We start from the raw sequence: 23350 nt of genomic DNA on the forward strand, positions 1-23350 counted from the left end.
TGCGCAAGGCTGGCTTTTCTGAAGGAGCCTGGAGGCTCAGTTGAAGGACACTTCATGGATCTACACTCATACGGCATTGCCGGATCGGCTGAGAAATACTGGTACCGTATGATAGCTCTTTAAATTTCTCTACGTTCCTCAGTTATACTCAAGTCTGTGGCAGAGACTTTTTCTCTTAACTATTCTACATTCAAGTCTGTGGCAGAGACTTTGCTTAACACCCCACCAGCTGCTGGGTCTAGTGAGAGGAGGTCTATCCGGGGGTTGTAGAATCCAGCTGTGAAACGGTTGTTCTCTGGATTTCTTCTATAAGAGACTTATAATTTCTGCAGTCCAAAGTACCTGAACTTAATCCTAACCCTCTACCCTAAACTGAGAGACTTTGTTTATACTTTAAATAAATAACTCAAAAGAAGTTCAGCGTCAGTTTCCACATTTCTTTGGGCCATTTACCACTAGACGGAGAATCAATCAAGAAGGTAACGGTAAGCCCAATAAAACCAGCAGCTCCTTCGGGGGTCAGTGCTACACTATGTTCTAATAAACATTTCATTTTCAGCAAATGAGTACTGTATAGGTATTGGTTGTAAACAGTTTGGAATATCTGATATCTGTATTCACACTGGAGGAAGCGGTATATGAAGAAAGCACTTAAACTGAGTGTGGGACGTTTTGTTACATTGATGGCAGCGGTAGGCTGTTATGGCTGAGTCTAACACGTTGTTTCTCAGACTTGCCGATCCCCCCCTTTGTAGTCCTGTGTTCACTAAAGATTGTGGGAAGCCCTTCATGTCCAGGTTCTATACAGCATAAGTGGACCCCCCCCCCCCCCGCCCCGGCACTATGTTTAAATTAATTTTTCGTTGTATTTGTTTCACTTTATGCACCGCTAAAATCACTGCTCCTTTAAAAACAAGCATTTAAAAAAAAAATGTCTTTGCATTGGTACATGTCCCCCAGGGCAGTACATGTAGCAAAACGTGGCTCAGCATGTGTCTTGGAGCCCATCTGAATTTGTCCTAAGACTTATAGAGGTATATCATAATAATAATATTAATTATCTCCATTCCCTCAGCACAAACCCCTCCAACACAAATCCTCTCACTCCCCCCTTCCTACATTCCAGCACTAGTTTTTTTCCCCTCCAAACGCCACCTTCCAGCGCATATCTGTCTGAACCCCCCTCCCAACTTCACCCTTCGACAATTCTTCTCTTCGCCCTAAAATTTCACCTCTCTAGCACAATTCCTTACCCCAGCTAAAATTATCTCCCCCTCTTAGCACAAATCCCTCCATCACCCTCTATGCACAAATCTTTTCACCCATAAATGCCCCTTCTTAGCAGTAATCTCACCTCCAACACCAATCGTAGTTATTCCCCCAAGAATTTCCCCAAGTACAATACCCACTTTCAAGTTACAGAACTCACAGTGCAGCTTGGGGAATCTCCTTCCTCCCGGGTTCCTCCTCATGTGATGTGTCATGTGGAATCTTGGGGAAGCTTTCCTTGGCTGCTGCAGCTGGCGAACAGTGATGTTGGCTGCAGCAGTGGCAGGGCTGGGTATTGTGGCATCGGGGACCCAGAGAGCCCCACTGGAGATGAACACTATGGGGGTTATTTACAAAAGTTAAATCCACTTTACACTGCAAGTGCACTTGAAAGTGCACTGACAGTGCACTTGGAAGTGCAGTCACTCTTAATCTAAGGGGTAGATCTGAAATGAGTGGAAGTCCTGAATTTATCATTCAATCATGTGCAAGCTAAAATGCTGTTTAATCTTCCATTAATCCTCCTTGTATATCCTACTTGGATTTACAGTGACTTTACTTCCAAGTGCACTTTCAAGTGCACTTGCAGTGCAAAGTGTATTTGCCTTTAGTAAATAAACCCCAATATCATAGTTTTAAATTAATCTGATTTAAAAAATGTCCATTTATGCTCCTCCCATACCATACAGGAGAAATCGCTGTTCTTTTTCGTAACTCTTTATCTGCGCAAACAAAAGATAGCGATATGCATGTCCAGGGCTCAGAAGGATGGCGCTAGCTTCTGTACCACTAGGGGGCACTCTTCCTAACGGCTGGCCCATCCCAGAGAGAGTACAGGACAGAGCTGTGAAAAATATCAGAAGTGTTTGTGGCAGGCTTCACTGCATGCACGAATGGCCTACAGGTATGGGGGAGCATAAATGGATGTTTTTATTATTGAATCAGTTTGGTATAGTGTGTATGGTCTGTGTAGAGTGTTTTTTGATAGTGAACTATCCCTTTCCATTTGAACTACTTTTGCTCCGGCTATAGTTTTGCTGTTATATTATTGTGTACTATTTGTCCTTACTAAATAAATACTAGCAAATTGTATCCTAACAGAATGGCTGCCTCTTTCTAATATATGCCATTAATCATGACTTGTGTTTTGCTAGCAATCAATAGGATTTTAATATCCACACCACACTGATAAAGGCAGAGAACAACAATAGGTACAATAATTTAGTGCGTAACTAACCTTCTAAAAGGTTACATCTAAGCACAGCTCGTGCTGTTGGATGACTTCAATACATCACTCCCAGCTGTCCCACATTCAGTATTATGTAAGCAAAGGTCAGGCCACCTTGGTGATCCTTTAATGAGGCAATAAGAAAGCTGCCAGTTTGTTTTTTTGTGCGTATGGTCTTGAGATATTGATTGAAAAATACAGACTTTTTTCCTTGTTGTACACGGATGCTTCTGCTGAACAGGATCATAGTCAGTCCCTATTATCACATACACAGTCTGACATATGGCTTTATGACAGGAGTTATGGGGACTCAAATGTTCACTGTAAAATCTATTGCAGGCTGTCTGAGATGTACAGTGTAAAATTTAGGTAGGAAAGAAAAATATATAGGCAAAAATAGCTAAATAAATATACAGCATTTTTTTCTCATGTTTTATTTTAACTGAGATTCAGAGAATGAATTTGTGAAAGAAGAAAAGTGTGTGTGTGTGTGTTTGGGGTAGGATAGGACCACTGTGAGCAGAGGAGATATCCTTTTCTTCTTCCTGGGATATTAAAGTGGTTCTAAATTCAGAAGTTTTTTTTATCTTAATGCAGCTTACGCATTAAGAAGCCCCCCTCAGCTCCCTAATACTTACCTGAGCCCCATCTTGATTCAGTCACGTTGCACGAGAGACTTGGCTGTTCAGGACTCTCCGTCCTCATTGGCTGAGACAGAAGCAGGTGCCATTGGCTCTGGCTTCTGTCAATCAAAGTCAGTGAGCCAATATGGAGAGAGAGAGATCTTTAGATCACACCAAATTAACATTTGGGTATAATGCTTTGTTGACCCTCGTTGAGGATAGCAAAGGTAGACGAGCAAAAGATAGATGGAATGAGCTCCTCTCAGCTCTGTCGGAAGAGTCATGGCAGGACGTTTTAAATACTTACTTAGCAATAGCAACAGTCATATCTTCTAAAGATAAGATGATTTGAATGAGATTCCTCCATCAGACATTTTACACAAGTGAGACTAAGGAAATTAAATAAAAAAAAAATCACATTCACATGTGCCCAAGTGGAACGAAGACCACAGAGATTCAGCAGAATTCAAGGCACTATTGTGAGCATACTCTGCCCACGGTAATGGAAATATAGCAACGTAGGAATTTCTCCAAGGACCGATTGGCTCGTTCTGTGGCCCCATTAGACTGTGGGTGATATGCAGAGGAAAAAGCAAGCTGAATTCCCAACTGTGCACGAAAGGCTCACCAGTACAGGGACACAAACTACCTCTGTCCGAGACAATCACCTTGGGTATCCCATGTAAGCAAAAGATCTCCCGAGCAAAAATGGAAGCCTTCTGGATATCTAAGGGATGAAAAAATGCCACCTAAGGTCTGTCCGTGACAGGACCTCAAGTTTTGGGCATTACCTGGATGGATAAAAGAAAAGGGTGAGATTGCACTATGGATAAAGCACAGTGGGTAAGAGCTGCCTCTACTTTGTATGTCCAACCAATTAAGGTGGACTTATGCTGGTATTAAAATAGGTTAAGTAGAGTTGGCGCTATACCTCCTTTATGCCGTGATATATACCCTTCCTACTGGGTATTACAATAAATAAATCCTGGTGACAATATTTGAATATGTCAGGGTATTGTATCCCCTGAATTAATTAATACGTCCCTCCCAACCCTAGAAAAGGTGCTTGCAAATGTGATAAAGAAATGGGTGAAAGAAAAAAAAAATTATTGAAAATGTGTAAAGCAGTGGATAATAGTACGTATCTGAGATCAATACCTAATAGCCAGTTTACAACAGTTAACAACCATTATGTGTGCATACATGCCTATGGTGTATATAATGATAAACTGTTAATTATACAAGAATGCATGCACATGATAATGATGCATAGGTAAAGCAAATACCCTGCCCCTGCAGGGGTAGATTCGCCTCCACAGTGTAAGCCCCTATGCCGCTCTCTGGTGTTTCCCTGGGAGCTTCGTTTCTCATCCACTGGTGTAAATGCCTCATTTGCATATTCAATAAAAAAGAAGGATATCCATGGTGTAGTATGTCTCCACAAATAATTTATTTAAGAAAGAAAACGACTCACATGCGATACAGATTAAAAACCGCAATGTATGTTAAACCACTGCCGGCCGCTGTTGTTTACTATGGAGAGTGTACGTCCTATGGCCATTCCCTACGCGTTTCATCATCAAGACGTCATCTGGAGGGGCCATATTGGTGCACCTCTTCACTTATATAGGGTGCAGTGTTCCGCGCATGCGTGGGATCAATCCGCGCCATCTTTGTTGGGGGAACCTATTGATTTTTTGTACTCCTCCGATTGCCGGGAATGTACGTACCTCCCAAAAGTGTTGTTTACTTCCGCGAGTGCGTGGAAACCATGAACGCCATTTTTACTGGGGGAACAAATATATCCTTCATACTGCGCAACAAAGTGAAAGTATGAGTCACTCCCAGTGATGGAGAAAGAAAACAGTATTTTTTAGTAGTCCAGGTGAACATGCCGATTGAAGATTGGAACACTGCATCCCATACGATAATTCACATTTAATACCTTATTAGTCCACATTTTAATTTAAAAAAAACTATGCCGTAAACAAGTCACAAGTTTGCATAGAAAAAAATCCTTATTACATATGAATTTAAAATTAAATAATATGCCAGACAATAGAACGAATTAAATAAAAGTTCACATCTGAATGGGATAAAAAATGTGCGAATAAAATAAAATCAGTATTAGCAAAAAGTAATAATATGAACAACACAAAATGAATAAAAATAAAGATAATAAAAATTTAAAATTTAAAAAGAAAGAAAACAAATAAACTGGTGAACCCCCTGGTCCCATCTTATTATTGGGAGTATGGTGTATGATTAGGGACCCGTTAGAGAATTTTCTCTCCTATGAACTGTTTTGGGACAGGTAAGTGTCCTTACAAATAATATTCATATATGCACCTTCTGTGCTACGTTCATAGTGGTGATACTGAAAAAGAGGGCTTTGATCTAAAGTCTCCATATAGAAGAAGTACAAGGTTTTCAACCTATGTACTTCTGATGCGTGGTGTATTTTGCATCATTGTAAGGGGGATGGACGAGAAAAACCATGGGGACAGGTGGAGAAAAAAATAAATGTTTTCCCCAATATGTCAATGCAATTTTTTTTATGCTAATTCTTTTTATGTATGCATCACCTCCGACCTATATACATCCCATACCTAGTAAATCCCATAGTTGGTGGAATCTTATAAAAAAATGAATCCAAAGAGGAGATAGGTCTAAGGTCCCCTCATAAGTACAAGGGAATGTCCCAGGTTGGTCAGAATACAAGATATATTTGTAATACTCTTCCCAACGGGATGGCCCTTAAGACCTTTTTGCCTTTTTCCACCTATAGGAATATTATCTTGAAGAGACTGAATATAAGACACTGTTGCAATATTCTTCCTAACCCTTTCAGGTTTTGTCTCTAACAATTAATTTTAGGTACATAAAACATGACAATTAATAGATTTATATAGGTCGAAGGTTATTCAGACCTAAAATATACTTTCACAGATCTGGCCAACCTGGGTCATTCCCCTGTACTTATGAGGGGACCTTAAAATTGCACAGAGATACGTTTACCCATATGGTCATATATGTTTGAGCCTGCTGCATATGTTTATTGTTTACAGTATTGCATAGATTATTTGCACATTGATATTTTTGCACAGTAAGTCTAGCATACATAGTGGATTTTTCTAATATTTTCATAGAGATTTGCCCAGTACCATATTGATGTACCTCTTCAATTTAGCTTTATCAACAGCGCTGACCATTTTCATTATTTATATTGTATTTCTTGTTGCTGACTTCTGCTTGTTCCCTACTTCTCTTTTTTGACTACTTTTTTGGATTACGCTGATTCTTGTTGCATGCCTGTTCCCTATGCTGCCTTCTGGAATAACTCAGTGGACTTCTGCCTTGGTTTGCTGACTGGGTCCATTGTGGATTGCTCTTTCCTTCTGCCTAGCTCACTACTTTGCCAACTACTAACTATGAGTTCTTGTTTGTGTTGTCCCTTGATGTAGCCTGTTTGCACTTTCTATTGTGGTCCCGGAATTCTGGCTGCAGGATCTCAACAGTCCCTCCACCGGATACTGGGATAAGAAGACTTAGGCCGCGTACACACGGGCGGATTGTCTGCCCAACTAAGTTCGGCAGACAATCCGACAGACAGTCCGTTCAAAATTTGCATGAACGGACTTGACCACACACGATGAGCAGACAGTCCGCTGAAAGCGTGCGTGATGACGTGTACAGCACGTACGACGGGACTAGAAAAACGACGTCCTATACACTGCAATGCAACCTTCGGCCGTGTAAACCCTTTCTGAGCATGCGCCATACTTAGTCCGTCCAACTTGCCTACACACGAGCAGACTGTCCGCTGAAACCAAGTTTGGACGGACAAAACCAAGTTTGAACGGACTGTCTTACGGAAATTCCGTAAGACTTTGTTCGTCAGACTGTCCGCTGAAAAAGTCAGCTGAAGCCCACACACGAGCGGATTGTCCGCTGAAACACTGTTCAGCGGACTAAGTTGGACAGACAATCCGCCCGTGTGTACGCGGCCTAAGACAATCCGACAGACAGTCCGTCCAAACTTTTGAATGAACGGACTTGCCCACACACGGCACTTTTTGAGCGGACTAATACGGCGGACTAAGTCCGCCATACAATCCGCTCTACTTTTGAAATGAACGGACTCGCCCACACACGCGGAGAAAAGTCCGCTCATTTCGAGCGCGTCTCCAGGTAGGCGGGGCCCGCGAAGGAGACGTCGCTGGCCCCGCCGCCTGGAATGTACTTAAAGGGGAACCCCAACGCCGAAAAAAATTGGCGTGGGGGTGCCCCCCAAGTCCACAACAGACCCTTGTCCAAGCACGCTACCCGGCCGGCCAGGAAAAGGGGGCGAGCTAGCGCCCCCCCTCCTGAGCCGTACCAGGCCGCGTGCCCTCAACATGGGGGGTGCCTTGGGGAAGGGGGGCCGCGCGGCCCCCCCACCCCAAAGCACCTTGTCCCCATGTTGATGAGGACAAGGGCCTCTTCCCGACAACCCTGGCCGTTGGTTGTCGGGGTCTGCGGGCGGGGGGCTTATCGGAATCCGGGAGCCCCCTTTAATAAGGGGGCCCCCGGATACCGGCCCCCACCCTATGTGAATGAGTATGGGGTACAATGTACCCCTACCCATTCACCTGTAAAATAAAAGTACCAAAAAAAAACACAACACACGAGATAAAATACTTTATTGCACAGCTCCGGGGGTCTTCCGTCTTCGGGGGTCTTCTCGCTGGACTCCTCCGCTATCTTCTTGTAGCTCTTTTGCTAGCGGAGGAGTCCGGCTTTCTTCCTCCCCGCCGCCGGCTTCTTCTCCCGACTTCGGGGGTCTTGTCCCCCTCTTCGGTTCTTCTGCCGGGCCACCGCGCCTTCTTATAGCTCTTTTACAGGCGGTGGCCCGGTCTTCTGTCGCCGATGTCGTCGCCGCCGCCGCCGCCTTCCGTTCTTCTTCTTCTTCTTCTTCTTCTTCTCCAGGAGATGTTGCCTCGACGATCTATCCGGCCGGAATGCCAGGGCCGCGCTGCGCGGCCACTTATATAGTGACAATGGGGCGGTGTCACATGGTATATGTCACATGGGTTGGTGTCACATGGTGACCCCGCCCCCTTACGATGTCATAGTCCCCATGTGACATCAACCCATGTGACCAACCCATGTGACATATACCATGTGACACCGCCCCATTGTCACTATATAAGTGGCCGCGCAGTGCGGCCCTGGCATTCGGGCCGGAGAGATCGTCGAGGCAACATCTCCTGGAGAAGAAGAAGAAGAAGAAGAAGAAGAACGGAAGGCGGCGGCGGCGACAGCGGCGACAGAAGACCGGGCCACCGCCTGTAAAAGAGCTATAAGAAGGCGTGGTGGCCCGGCAGAAGAACCGAAGAGGGGGACAAGACCCCCGAAGTCGGGAAAAGAGGCCGGCGGCGGGGAGGAAGAAAGCCGGACTCCTCCGCTAGCAAAAGAGCTACAAGAAGATAGCGGAGGAGTCCGGCGAGAAGACCCCCGAAGACGGAAGACCCCCGGAGCTGTGCAATAAAGTATTTTATCTCGTGTGTTGTGGTTTTTTTTGGTACTTTTATTTTACATGTGAATGGGTAGGGGTACATTGTACCCCATACTCATTCACATAGGGTGGGGGGCCGGTATCCGGGGGCCCCCTTATTAAAGGGGGCTCCCGGATTCCGATAAGCCCCCCGCCCGCAGACCCCGACAACCAACGGCCAGGGTTGTCGGGAAGAGGCCCTTGTCCTCATCAACATGGGGACAAGGTGCTTTGGGGTGGGGGGGGGCGCGCGGCCCCCCCTTCCCCAAGGCACCCCCCATGTTGAGGGCACGCGGCCTGGTACGGCTAAGGAGGGGGGGGGGCGCTCGCTCGCCCCCCTTTCCTGGCCTGCCGGGTAGCGTGCTCGGACAAGGGTCTGTTGTGGACTTGGGGGGCACCCCCACGCCGATTTTTTTGGGCGTTGGGGTTCCCCTTTAAGTCCATACCAGGCGGCGGGGCCCGCGACGTCTCCGTCGCGTGCTCTGCCTACCTGGATACCCGCTCGAAATGAGCAGACTTTTCTCCGGGCAAAAAAAGTCCGCTCATTTCGAAAGTACAGCGGACTGGCACACACACGGGCGGACTGTCCGCTCAAACCAAGTTTGAACGGACAATCTTACGGAAATTCCGTAAGACTTTGTTCGTCAGACTGTCTGCTGAAAAAGTCCGCTGAAGCCCACACATGAGTGGACTGTCCGCTCAAATGTGTTTCGGCGGACTAAGTTGGGCAGACAGTCCGCCCGTGTGTACGCGGCCTAACGGTCAGGAAACTGTAGTGCTGATTGAGGTTCCCTGGCAGATCTGACACATAAAGATCAACAATATCCCCCAGGTAGAACCAATAGTGGCATCAATGAACAGTATTACTAGTGGCTTTTCATTATATGTCGATACCTATTTACAACCACTAGCACAAAATCTACAATCTTATATCAGAGATTCTTTACATCGCTTAGAACCTTTGGCCCCTTATTCAGGGGAAGACAGCTATCTATGGCATGTTAGCCACACACAATTTCTTATTACAGGACCCTATTTTAAACCTCAAACAAGCAGCCTGTATCTTGGATGCTACTTTCTTCTGTCTTACACACAATTATTTTTATTTTGAAGGAGCATTCTACCTGCAAACTCACGGCACGGCGATGGGGGTCAATTGTGTGCCCTCAAATGGGAATTTAACCATAGGGTATTGGGAAAAACTTTTCATCTGCAAAAACAACCCCTTTGCAAAACACCTTTTTTTTTTTTTTTTTTGGTAGCTATATTGATGACATTGTGGTCATTTGGAATGATCCCTCCACCTTGATAGACCCATTTGTTGCACATTGCAACAATAATCAATTGGGTCTCTCCTTTACCTCAGTGTGGAATAGGGATAGTCTGGCTTTCTTAGATCTTGAATTTGGTCACGAACAGAATCAAATGTATGCCTGTAACTACACTAAACCCACTGCGGGCAACTTGCATCATCTGCACTTCAATAGTTGCCATCACCCGCAGTGGGTTAAAAAAATACCCAAAGGTCACTTTTGTCGACTCAGACAAAACTGTACCACAGATTGTGACTACATTGCTCAGAGTACCCTTCTTAGGCGTAAATTCCTGGAAAAAAAGGATATCCAGAAATACTGGTAGATCAAGCTTATAATACCTTCCTCTCTGGAAAACCATCAAAAACCGAGAAACCTCTTGAAAACCAACTAGATTTATACCATGGCCAATATAAGAAAATAGAAAACATCCTGAATAGACATTGGAATATCCTAAAGCAAAATCCCCACATCAATTAGATTCTCTGTGATAAGTCAAGTACAGGAGAGCCCCTACATTAAAAAACAAAATAGCACTTAGTAAACCAAAGGAAACCAAAGGAAACCAAAGAGAAAAATCCATTATGTTTAATCCCCCTTTTTTTGTCAAACACAGGCAAAAATATTTCAAACTTTTACTGGGGTTAGTGTAAAATAGTAATTACAGCATTTGCACTGTCACACCAACATAATGTAACAGCACAATAGGAATATACAACCGTTTGTACATATCAATTGGTCTCAGATTATCCCTGAGAGCGTGTCTCCAATTGGGACTAGTGCTCAGAGTGACTACGCCTTATGCCTTGTACACACGGTCAGAAATTCAGACGGAAAAGGTTTATATTGTCGGAAAATCCGATCATGTGTGGGCTCTATCTGACTTTTTTTTTCGTCTGAAAAAATTTGAGAGCAGGATCTCACATTTTCCGACCAAAAAATCTGATCTGACTTTTTCAGATCATTTGTAGAGAATTCCGATCGAACAAAGTGCCACGCATGCTCAGATCAAATTACGAGACCAAAGCTATTGGCTATTAGCCTTAACATAGTCCCGTCGTAACGAACAAACGTAATTGCGTTCCGAACTATTAGATTTTCCGACAACTTTGTCTGACCATGTGTATGCAACAACATTTTAGGACAAATTCCGTCGGTAAAAATCAGACGGATTTTGTGGTCAAAATGTCCGGCCATGTGTACAGGGCATTACTCTGGGCACCTTCCCACTTCCAGCACACTCTGGTTAATGCAAAAATGCAAAGTGATAAATATAGTACAACACAATCACTAGGGAGCTCCCCCTACTTTAATAGGATGCAAGGCCTTGTGATAAAAGATGCAGTCTATTAGTCTTCTTTCTTCTGCTAGCTATTTGTGTTGTAACAATTGTAATCCAACAGTGAATCAACGGTGGAACAACAAGGGTTAACGTGAGATGAATATTAGAACAAATCCTGTGGTGTGGTACACCTGCAATTGCCTCTGGTGTAATTGACTTTGGGTAACACAGTATCAAAGCACAGTGAAAGGTAGGCTTGAGGCCTGCTTAAACTCAGTCTTTATTAGGTTCTCCCCATGGAACTAAACAGTCACTTCCTGTTATATTTCTAGTGCTATAGAAAAGAAAATACTAAGAGTCCATTTCTTGTATTGGCCACTAGATGTTGCAATTACTAGGCTATGGGAGCTTGAAACATGAAGATGAAACTGGCCTATCAGTTTCCTCAGTGATTTGCACTTTGGGACCTGGAGCTCAGGGATTTCTGAGAGATCAGGATTGGATGAAATCCCTAGGCCTGGGTCCTGATTTTGAGAACAGCCAGCATACTGATTGGTCAGGTGTGTGCTGGGCTTTTAGTAGTTACCTGACCATGGTTCTGGGCTCCACCCTGGCAGATATGATGTCTGAGGACCAGGAGTCAGGAGTGCTCCAGGCTGCTAGCTATATGCACCAAGGTGGCTGGTGAAACAGTCTATACGAGACAGACAAGGGCCTGGAATGTAAGGCCAGAGCAGTAATGCTGCAAGTGAGAGCCAACTAAGCTGAATATCATTTTGTTTATGGAAAAAGGAATGCTAAAAACCCCTGTGAGGGAAACCTATATTTGTTTGCTGAACTTGCTTTTAATAAAAAAAAAATATATATATATATATATATATATATATATATATATATATATATATATATATATATATATATTAATGTGTGTATGTGTATATATATATATATATATATATATATATATATATATATATATTTATATTCGCTATACACATAGACTATACATTCTCCATATATACTAAGAATACTTACTGTAAGTATTAATTTGTGTTAATATATACATAATGGAATTCTCATACAAGTTTGTGGTACATTATTACAATTACCATTCATTTTTGGTACACCATTCACTATCATACTCCATATCCATTTAAGCGAGTGTATATGTATATTTATATAATAAAAAAAAAATGTATATGTTTTATAGCAGAATTATAAATTTGTCAGTCTTTTTTTTGTTTATAGCGCACAACAAAACAAAAAAAACACACAGTAGTTATCAAATTCCCCCCAAAAAAACTTGTAGGAAAAAAATTAGATGAATTCTGTCAGTATCACTTAAGTGCTCCTGCTTCCTATTCCAGCATTCCGGGTTTTGGCTATTGCATTCTCCCTGTCTGTGTCCACCTGCAAGGTGATTGATATGGTCAGTCACCTGCTATAAGCAAGGCAAATGCTCTGTCCCTTGCTTGTGATAGAGACAGTGATACCTGCAATGTTCCTGATCGAGCCCCCGTTTGTCTGCCCCGTTTTGCTGGTTTGGATTTCCCTGTGTATGACTTGGATCGGATATTGGACTATTACCTAAACTCAGCCTGCATTTTACCTGGAATGTCATAGAACCATGCTATCTGTCTGCTAACTGCAAGTAGTCTGTCTGTTTGCTCAGTTTGCATGGTGGCCAGGTACTATAGCATTGTGTATAAGTCCTGGGGACAACCAAGTACTGGTAGGCCTGCTTGCCTTAAGGGAAAGGTGGCTGCTATAAGTGAAGCACACAGTAGCCAGCTATAGTGTCTGACCTCCTGCGTTGGAGTAGAGACAACAAATTAATGTTCAGAGTTGCATGACCATGCAATTGTCATTCAAGTTAATGCAGTGCATACAGCAAAAAATGGCCTGGTCATGAAGGGGGTAACTCTCCTGGAGGTCAAGTGGTAAATGAAAAAAAAAATGAAAAAGTGTAAAAAACAATTGTAAAAAATAATAAAAATACAAAAAAAATTAAATTACCCCCTCCCCCCACACATACATGCAAAATGCATTTTAGGTCCCCCATGTGTATGTAAACAGCAACTGCTCCATGCATATGAGGCATAGCTGTGAATCTCAGCGTGAGAGCAATAATTCTAGGGACATAATACATAGTAAACTATAAAATGATAACTTGTGAAAGCTTTTAAAATGTCACCTATTAACAATTTTAGGTGGGTTCAACATTTCACAGGTGCACAAATTTTTTGTTTTGACTTGTTTGATATTTACTTGACACAACCCCATGTCTGCCCTTCAGGGCCCTCTATTTGTGCCATGATGCAAGGTGCCTTCTATGGCTTAGTTGCAGAAGGTAGCTTTTCTGATTTTCTGGTTTGGAGGTTGTTGGTGGCTGAGTTCCGTAATTCTTCCACAGGGACAAGGTGTTTTTAAAACTTCATGCTTTCTTAGGTAGCACTGCCCTTTTGTCTCAATAAGTACATTGTAATGCCCTCATATTGTCCATCTTCTTCTCATCCTAAGACGATTGCACCCTATTCCTGGGATACTGTACAGGCAGTGTGGATTTAACTCTTTCTCTGCTCCTTTTCATAAAACAAACTCCCTATTTGTCATCATGTAGGGTATCCTTCTAGTTCACATCTAGTACCACTTTTGAACTTTGGATTCACCAAATGACATCCCAGGTGTATTCTATTACGAAAAGGGCGCTCCTGTTCTTTGATCAATCTACAAGTAGGTGCTTCCTGTCCTTTCAGCACCTGGAATTTATTTTGTCTAAATGCAAGGTGTTACCTGGTCCTCAGTTGTGGTTCAAAGTCTTGGGAGCAAGATATTCCACTCAGATGGGGGATTTACCATTACATACAGCACACCATTTGATGTTTGTGTGTTGTGTACTTTTTGCACCCACCTTGTATAAGGACTGCTTTTGAAAGCCTCATAGGTCTACCATGCACCCAAAACATTTGTAAGATTACTTTCCACAGCAGTTAATTGATTGCTCTGCATGTTTATTTTGCGGTCAACATTTTTCACTGTTTGTTGGTATTTGCAATGTGTGTAGTCACTAGAAGAGGCTGTGTCTTTCTTTCGTTCTGACAAATTTAGGGTGTTTACCCAAAGGTCTTCTGTGTCACCCAATGGTGAAAAGGAATTTAGGTGAATACAAAATCAATTTTTGGGGGCAGAACCACATACCAATTGATGCTAAAATCAAAGCAACGGGGCACTGATGAGATCTTACCTTTACTTTTATTTATTTCTCTTTCCTCTCTCCCCTATCCTTCCCCCTTCCTAACTATCTCCTCCCATGATGTGATTCAATTGATGTTAAATTATTATTTTTTTATGTTGAATTACATGTGTTATATTTTTCAATGTAGATGATGTACCATATCCTTCTATAATAGGAACAAGTGAATCCTGATGAAGCATTTGTCTGTGCCAAATGCATTGATCCACCAAGCTCTGCTGTATATGTATTATGATACTCAACATATGTTCATAAAGGATAATGGTCTTTTTTAACATTTCTATGCTTTTACTGTATTAATAAAGTTGTATTTTGGTTTTAATCGTTATATATTTTGATTTGTGTGGCACAATATCCCCCTTCTCCAATCTTCTTATGGAAGATTTGGAGACCCTTTTCTGCTCCTAATGTATACATTTTGGGGATAGTGCTTACACTATCTCTACAGAGGTCTTCCATCCACTTGCATATCTAAATGTCTTACCTCACCTCACCCTGTTCTATCCTGCTGTCAGCATATGTGCATTATAACATAGCCTGATTTTCATCTAGTGCTGATCTTCTCTTTCTAGTCTGATTATAGGGGCTACAATGTATTATTTACACTAGCTGCATTAAAAAAAAAAAAAAAACATTTATTCATTTTTCTAATGGATATTTAACTGCATCAGTTGGCGTTTTATATATGCCTGGGGTTTTCATTACTTTATGGTTAGTGAGTAGTACCTGCTTCTGTCACTAATACCACGTACAAACGACCGGACTTTGACGGACTTGGTCCGGTGGACAATTCAATCGTGTGTGGGCTCCAGCTGACTTTTTCTTCCCAAAAGTCTGGTGGACCTAGAAATAAAATTTGCTTCAAATCTTTCCGACAGACTCCAGTCCAGTTGAAAAATCCAGTCGTCTGTGTGCTAGTCCGACGGACTAAAACCAACGCTAGGGCAGCTATTGGCCACTGGCTATGAACTTCCTTATTCTACGTCATCACGTTCCAATCCGAACTTTTGGAGTGATCGTGTGTGGCCAAGTCCGTTTGTTTGAAAGTCCGGTGGACCTCAGCTGCAAAGTCCGTCGGATTGTCCGCCAGACCAAGTGCGTCGAAAAGTCCGGTTGTGTGTACGTGGCATTACAGTCCACAGTGGAAAGATTTATGGCAGGCTGCAGTGCAGGTGCGTTACCTAAGTGTGTTGAGGTACCCTTTATAATAAATGGCACCGTGAAACACCATTAGGTCAATATGCACATGAGGGTTAGCGCAAGTGTGAACCCAGCCATTATATCTGCAAAAAAAGAGTTTTAGTAACCACAGCACCATATTTGTTGGAATATTTTTTAATGAAGACAATTCTATGTGTCTGATAGACTTTCAGTAACCCCATGTGACTAATCCCGACGACAGGGTTGCTGCTAATATCTAATCTCCCTTTGGCTGTGTGACCCTCAGCTCATCTTTTAATTAATGTGCATTTCCTTGAGAGTCTTCTGCAAAGATTTATGCAATCTGAACTTAGATTTTATGATCTGATATTACCTGAGGCAGTTCAAAGTAATATTTCCGAATTCTTCCCTCAGTGGGAAACAACAGACTTGACATTGATACGCAAGCTGTTTCTGAAAATGAAACCAGTCAGTATTGGGACCACTTCTATAGGAACAGCTGCTGTGAATACTGATGCCAAACAGATGAATGCAATAACAAGTGACATTTTTACCAGTAATCACCAGTAATCGCTCCCAGCCATTAGTTATCATTTTTCTTCCATTATTTAGGATAATGCCTTTTATCACCATGGAGTACTGTTGCTGTTTTAAACACATTATTTAAGATCTCGCCTACATAGATAGAGGTCAAAATTCCTGGAAGAAGATGCCAGATACCAAATGAACAAACACATAAAAAATGCTGCAAACTACCAATGCTACAGACATCACAAATGTCTGTGTACATTAGCCCTTTGATTTGTTTGCACATACGCTGTATATAAAGCAAAAATAGACATCGTTGTGGTTTCACCAAGGCCATTAATAATCCATGCATTTTGTTCCTCTCAGTGTTGTTAAGATGAAACAATGGTAGTAATAAATAAGTTTAGAATCCAAAAATGAAAGCAGCTTGCTATAAATCATAATATCAATCCATTGTGTATATAAGTTAAAAAAAAAGCTGCGCTGCAAAAACATAAGTATATATAAATTATCAAGAATTACAATTATAATAAATAGCAGGAACTCCAGTTTCTGTTTCTATATACCAATGATACTCCCTGGAGGATCACACACTGTGGAGGCTTTGTGTTGTACTTTTTTAAATTTTATTATATTGACTTTTATTGTTTTTTTGATATATGAAAACATGAATCTTGACACGTGAATTTACATATACACTTTAATTTAGATTTTAGCACTTTTGTGGACATACAGTATACATTTTTTGCACTTTAGCCCTTGTACACACGGTTGGAGATTCTGATGGAATGTGTCCGATCGGACCGTTTTGTCAGATATTCCGACTGTGTGTGGTGTACATCAGACTGTTTCCATCGGAGTATCCGACGGACCAAGTTTTCCAACTTGTTGGTAAAATTTTCAGACAAAATGCTCTGATTCTCCGATACTCCGATCATGTGTAGAGAATTCCGATTGGACAAAGTGCCACGCATGCTCAGATCAAATTCCTACACGAAAGCTATTGGCTACTAGCGTGAACGTGGCCTCTATGGGTCTGTCTTGTTTTTCCAATGCATCCCACAGGTGCTCAATTGGATTGAGAAGAAAATCAGGGGAAATCAGAAACCTAGCCAACACCTCAAACTCGTTGAGTTCCTCAAGGTGTTCTTTAACCATTTTTTAACCCTAGGTTCACACCTATGCATTTTTAGTGCAGTTTTCAGAAATACAATACAGTCCATTTAATGTGATTTCCCATGGTACAAGTTCACATCAATGCGTTTTGGAAAGGGTCAGGGATTTTTTTCCAGCGATTTGCGGGTAATAGACTTCAATGGAAGTGTTGTGTTTGTGATGAGATTTTTTATGTGTTTTGCAGTTTTTATTTTAACACTTTATATAGGTGGTTGATAAGCAGGGGGCCGGGAAGAGTCCTCAAAAAGGATGAATTATCAGCTGTTCCCCGCTAAAAGCTGAATGTAAAAAAAAAAAAAAGTAAAATTGCTGGCAAAAAAAAAGAGAAAAAAACGGCCCTTATCTGAGCATGCCGCATGGTAGGTCAGGAAAGGGAGGGGATGAGCACGCGCCCCCCCTCCTGAACCTACCAGGCCGCATAACCTTAACATGGGGGAGTGGGTGCTCTGCGCCCTCCAACCCCAAAGCACTTTGCCCCCATGTTGATGAGGAGAAGGGCCTCTTCCCGACAACCCTGGCCGGTGGTTGCTGGGGTCTGCAGGCGGGGTGGCTTTTCAGAATCTGGAAGCCCCCATTAAACCAGGGAGCCCCCAGATCCCGGCCCCCCATATGAATGGGTATCGGGTACATCGTACCAATACCCTTTCACAAAAAAAATGGTGAAATGTTAACAAACTACAAGAGCCGGTTCTTGACAAGTTCTTTATTAAATAAGAAGCCTGGAGCTGTCATCTCCAGGTGCCGTCTTCTTCTTCTTGTGCTGTCTTCTATCATGGAGCTGTCTTCTTCCTTGCCACCGCCATCTTCTTCTTCCTCGCCGCTGCTGTCTTCTTCTTCTTCCACTTCTGTCTTCTTCATCTATGCAGGTCACCCGCTAAAAAAAAAAGCTGTTGTCTAGCACCTGTTATATAGGCATGGGGTGTTGCCATCCAATGACGTCACCTGGAGAGCCCACCCTTTGTGACTTGACGAAGTTAAGGTAGGTGGTACATGTCAAATAACATCCACATAAATGGCAGAACCCAAGACTTTCCAGTAGAATATTACCCAAAGCATCATACTGCCTCCGCCAGCTTGCCTCCTTCCCATACTGCTTCCTGGTGCCATGTTTACCCAGGAAAGCAATGCGCATGCACCTGATCACCTACATGATGATAAAAGACTAGACCATGTTCATCCATTGCGCCATGTTCCAGGTCTTATGCTCATGTACCCATTGTAGCTGCTTTTGACTGTTGGCATGGGTCAGCATGGGCACCCTGACTGGTCTGTGGCTACGCAGCCGTATATGCAATGAAGTCACGTGATCAATGACGATACGCGTAGGATTTGCTTAGGAGGATACCAGAAGCGACGTCCGGGGTAAGAACGAGGAGTCCGTTCGTTTTTTCCGCTGTAACGTTTGCTTAATATTGTGCTATTGAATGTGAGTACCCAGGACTATATCCTTTCTATAATAAAGTTTGTCTAGCATTACTTCACTATTGGAGCCCCTTCTCTCTTTTTTGGTTGCGATCTATGGTCCATGGTTGAGTACCTAGAGGGGATTGCCTGGGGGGTCTGCACCAGCTGAGAACATACACTCTAACCGCTGGAACGTTTTGCTGTTTATCTGACAGCAGTGCACTCAGTGTGTGAGCACCTGTTTTGAGGATTTGGGAGATCACCGGTGGAATTATCCCCTGCTTTCATCCACGGAATTAGTCCGCTACATAGCACAGTGTGGACCCACTTATTGCATGGCTTGATATGGATTGCCTTTTTTTCTATAAATAGAGACACTTTAGGAATTCCGTTTTTTTGGACTGTGTTTTTTTATTTTTATTTTTAATATATATTTTTTTTATTCTATTAATATATATTTGTTTCACTGGATGCACTTTATGGATTGAGACACATCCTGGATTTTATATATTTTTTTGTATTTTTAGTATCACTGGTTGAATTATATTTGTGATTTTACTACTTATTTCACTTGCACTTTACTAGGAATATTTTTTATTACTTTGATTTGGAATATTTATACTGGTCACATTAAACTGATTTTTATAATGTTCAAGTGGCATTGATACACTTTTATAGGTTGCACGTAATTAATTTTAAATAGTCACATAGAGTGTAATTTAGATCCTGTACGGCATTATTTATTTGTTATTTTATCACTATCCATGTACTTATTGAATTAATTTAATTTTCTTGTGGAGCGCAACACCACTTTTTACTTAATATTTATTGTCTGCCTAAAATAACACACTGATTTCACCATTGTAACGAAATAATCAATGTTATTCACTTAACCAGTTAGTGGTCATAAAGCTATGGCTGCATATTGTATATCACAGAGCTCTAAGAGACCATATTCCACTCAGGCCGCGTACACACGGGCGGACTGTTCGCCCAACCTTGTCCGCTGAACAGTGTTTGGGCGGACAGTCCGCTCGTGTGTGGGCTTTCAGCGGACAGTTTCAGCGGACAGTTGGACGGACAAAGTCTTTCGGAAATTCCGAAAAACTGTCCGCTGAAACTGTGTTTGAGCGAACAGTCCGCCCGTGTGTGGGCCTGTCCGCTGTACTTTCGAAATGAGCGGACTGTTCCCGCTCGGAAAGTCCGCCCATTTCGAGCGCGTGTACAGGTAGGCGGGGCCCGCGAAGGAGACGTCGCGGGCTCCGCCGCCTGGAATGGGCTTAAAGGGGAACCCCAACGCCGAAAAAAATCGGCGTGGGGGTTCCCCCAAAGTCCACACCAGACCCTTGTCCGAGCACGCTACCCGGCCGGCCAGGAAAGGGGGGCGAGCGAGCGCCCCCCCTCCTGAGCCGTACCAGGCCGCGTGCCCTCAACATGGGGGGGTGCCTTGGGGAAGGGGGGGCCGCGCGGCCCCCCCACCCCAAAGCACCTTGTCCCCATGTTGATGAGGACAAGGGCCTCTTCCCGACAACCCTGGCCGTTGGTTGTCGGGGTCTGCGGGCGGGGGGCTTATCGGAATCCGGGAGCCCCCTTTAAGAAGGGGGCCCCCGGATACCGGCCCCCCACCCTATGTGAATGAGTATGGGGTACAATGTACCCCTACCCATTCACCTGTGAAATAAAGTACAAAAAAAAACACAACACAGGGGAAAAAATATTTTATTGCACAGCTCCGGGGGTCTTCCGTCTTCGGGGGTCTTCTCGCCGGACTCCTCCGCTATCTTCGTGTAGCTCTTTTACTAGCGGAGGAGTCCGGCTTTCTTCCTCCCCGCCGCCGGCCTCTTCTCCCGACTTCGGGGGTCTTGTCCCCCTCTTCGGTTCTTCTGCCGGGCCACCGCGCCTTCTTGTAGCTCTTTTACAGGCGGTGGCCCGGTCTTCTGTCGCCGCTGTCGTCGCCGCCGCCGCCGCCTTCCGTTCTTGTTCTTCTTCTTGTTCTTGTTCTTCTTCTTCTTCCCCAGGAGATGTTGACTCGACGAGCTCTCCGGCCGGAATGCCAGAGCCGCGCTGTGCGGTCACTTATATAGTGACAATGGGGCGGGGTCACATGGTATATGTCACATGGGTTGGTCACATGGGTTGATGTCACATGGGGACTATGACATCGTAAGGGGGCGGGGTCACCATGTGACCAACCCATGTGACATATACCATGTGACACCGCCCCATTGTCACTATATAAGTGACCGCACAGCGCGGCTCTGGCATTCCGGCCGGAGAGCTCGTCGAGTCAACATCTCCTGGGGAAGAAGAAGAAGAACAAGAACAAGAACAAGAAGAAGAACAAGAACGGAAGGCGGCGGCGGCGGCGACGACAGCGGCGACAGAAGACCGGGCCACCGCCTGTAAAAGAGCTACAAGAAGGCGCGGTGGCCCGGCAGAAGAACCGAAGAGGGGGACAAGACCCCCGAAGTCGGGAGAAGAGGCCGGTGGCGGGGAGGAAGAAAGCCGGACTCCTCCGCTAGTAAAAGAGCTACACACAGATAGCGGAGGAGTCCGGCGAGAAGACCCCCGAAGACGGAAGACCCCCGGAGCTGTGCAATAAAATATTTTTTCCCTGTGTTGTGTTTTTTTTTGTACTTTATTTCACAGGTGAATGGGTAGGGGTACATTGTACCCCATACTCATTCACATAGGGTGGGGGGCCGGTATCCGGGGGCCCCCTTCTTAAAGGGGGCTCCCGGATTCCGATAAGCCCCCCGCCCGCAGACCCCGACAACCAACGGCCAGGGTTGTCGGGAAGAGGCCCTTGTCCTCATCAACATGGGGACAAGGTGCTTTGGGGTGGGGGGGCCGCGCGGCCCCCCCTTCCCCAAGGCACCCCCCATGTTGAGGGCACGCGGCCTGGTACGGCTCAGGAGGGGGGGCGCGATCGCTCGCCCCCCTTTCCTGGCCGGCCGGGTAGCGTGCTCGGACAAGGGTCTGGTGTGGACTTTGGGGGAACCCCCACGCCGATTTTTTTCGGCGTTGGGGTTCCCCTTTAAGCCCATTCCAGGCGGCGGAGCCCGCGACGTCTCCTTCGCGGGCCCCGCCTACCTGTACACGCGCTCGAAATGGGCGGATTTGCCTCCGCCTTACGTGGGCGAGTCCGTTCATTTCAAAAGTTGAGCGGACTGTTTGGCAAACAGTTCGTTGAAACAGTCCGCTCGTGTATGGGCAAGTCCGCTCATGCAAATTTTGAGCGGACTGTTTGCCGAAACTGTTTGACGAACAAGGTTGGGCAAACAGTCCGCGCGTGTGTACGCGGCCTAAGAGCCAGCAGGTTGTCAGGAATCCGTCCGTTCCGTACGATCGACTTTCCGTACGCGCACGCGCATTCGTGCCGCGGGTCGTCGTGGGCACGAGCGTCTTCCAACGCGCGCGGGTGCACGTCGATCGTATGTGCGCGCGGTACACGTACTCACGGATGAGCGTTAGCTCGATTGGCGCCAGTGGCCCTTTTTAAAGGCGCAGTTACAGTGGTTCTGTGCTGTCTCGTCTGCAGCTAGTGCCTGAAAATACCTGCTTACCTGCCTGCTACTTATCTGATATCTGACCCGGCTCCGTCTGACCTTGCTGACCTCTCCTGCTCCGACCCCGGCTTGTTTGACCCTTCTTGGACTGATTTCCTGTTGCCGAACCTTGCTTGCACCTGATACCTCTGCTGTCTCCTGCCTGTTCCTGTATCTGCTTCCTTGCACCCGGAGGATCCATCCATCCTGATCCAGTGGCCTGCAGCCTTCTGCTTCCCTGCTACAGAGAGTTCCTGCTTCAGAGGATCCTCATCTCCTGACACCTGCTGCTGCACCTGGCTGGACTCTCCTACCCCACTGTGCTCCGGTCTCTCTGTTCCCATTCCAGTGAGACCAGAACCAGAGCCGTAAGAGAGGTCCCCTTCCACTAAGTCAGACTCAATACCCGAAGTTCTTAACAGTACGAGACAGCCATGTCTGAGTCTGCGGAAGGGGCCTCCGCCATGAAGGAGATTTGCTCTCACCTTGCGGCTCTCACCCAGGCCGTGAAGTCCCTTCAGGATGGTTACACCAGATTGGAGGAGCGGGTCCAGCATCTCTCCATTTCGGGGTCTCCAGACGCCACACCTCAGCCTCCTCCTGCCCAGCCTGCAGCTCATTCGACAGTCATGATGCTCCCACCTGAGCCTAGGGTTCCCATTCCGGAAAGATTTTCTGGGGATCGCTCCAAGTTCCGGGCTTTTCGCAACGCCTGCCAGCTTTACTTTGCCCTCCAGCCCAGGACTTTTTCGCTGGAGGCAACTAAGGTGGGTTTTGTCATTTCTCTCCTGCAAGAAGAACCTCAGTCCTGGGCCCACCATCTCCTGGAGAATGACAGCCCCCTTACACAGACTCTCTCCACCTTCTTCGAAGGGATGGCACAGCTTTACGATGACCCCCAACGGGCTGCCACCGCAGAGTCTGCATTAACTGCGCTCCAGCAAGGCCGTAGGACGGCTGAGGACTATGTCTCGGACTTTAGACGCTGGAGCGCAGATACCCAGTGGAATGAGTCGGCCCTTAGACACC

The sequence above is a fragment of the Lithobates pipiens genome, unplaced genomic scaffold (genome assembly GCF_037356315.1).
Source record: "Lithobates pipiens isolate NorthernLeopardFrog02 unplaced genomic scaffold, aLitPip1_a1.2 Scaffold_1, whole genome shotgun sequence".
Lineage (NCBI taxonomy): Eukaryota > Metazoa > Chordata > Amphibia > Anura > Ranidae > Lithobates > Lithobates pipiens.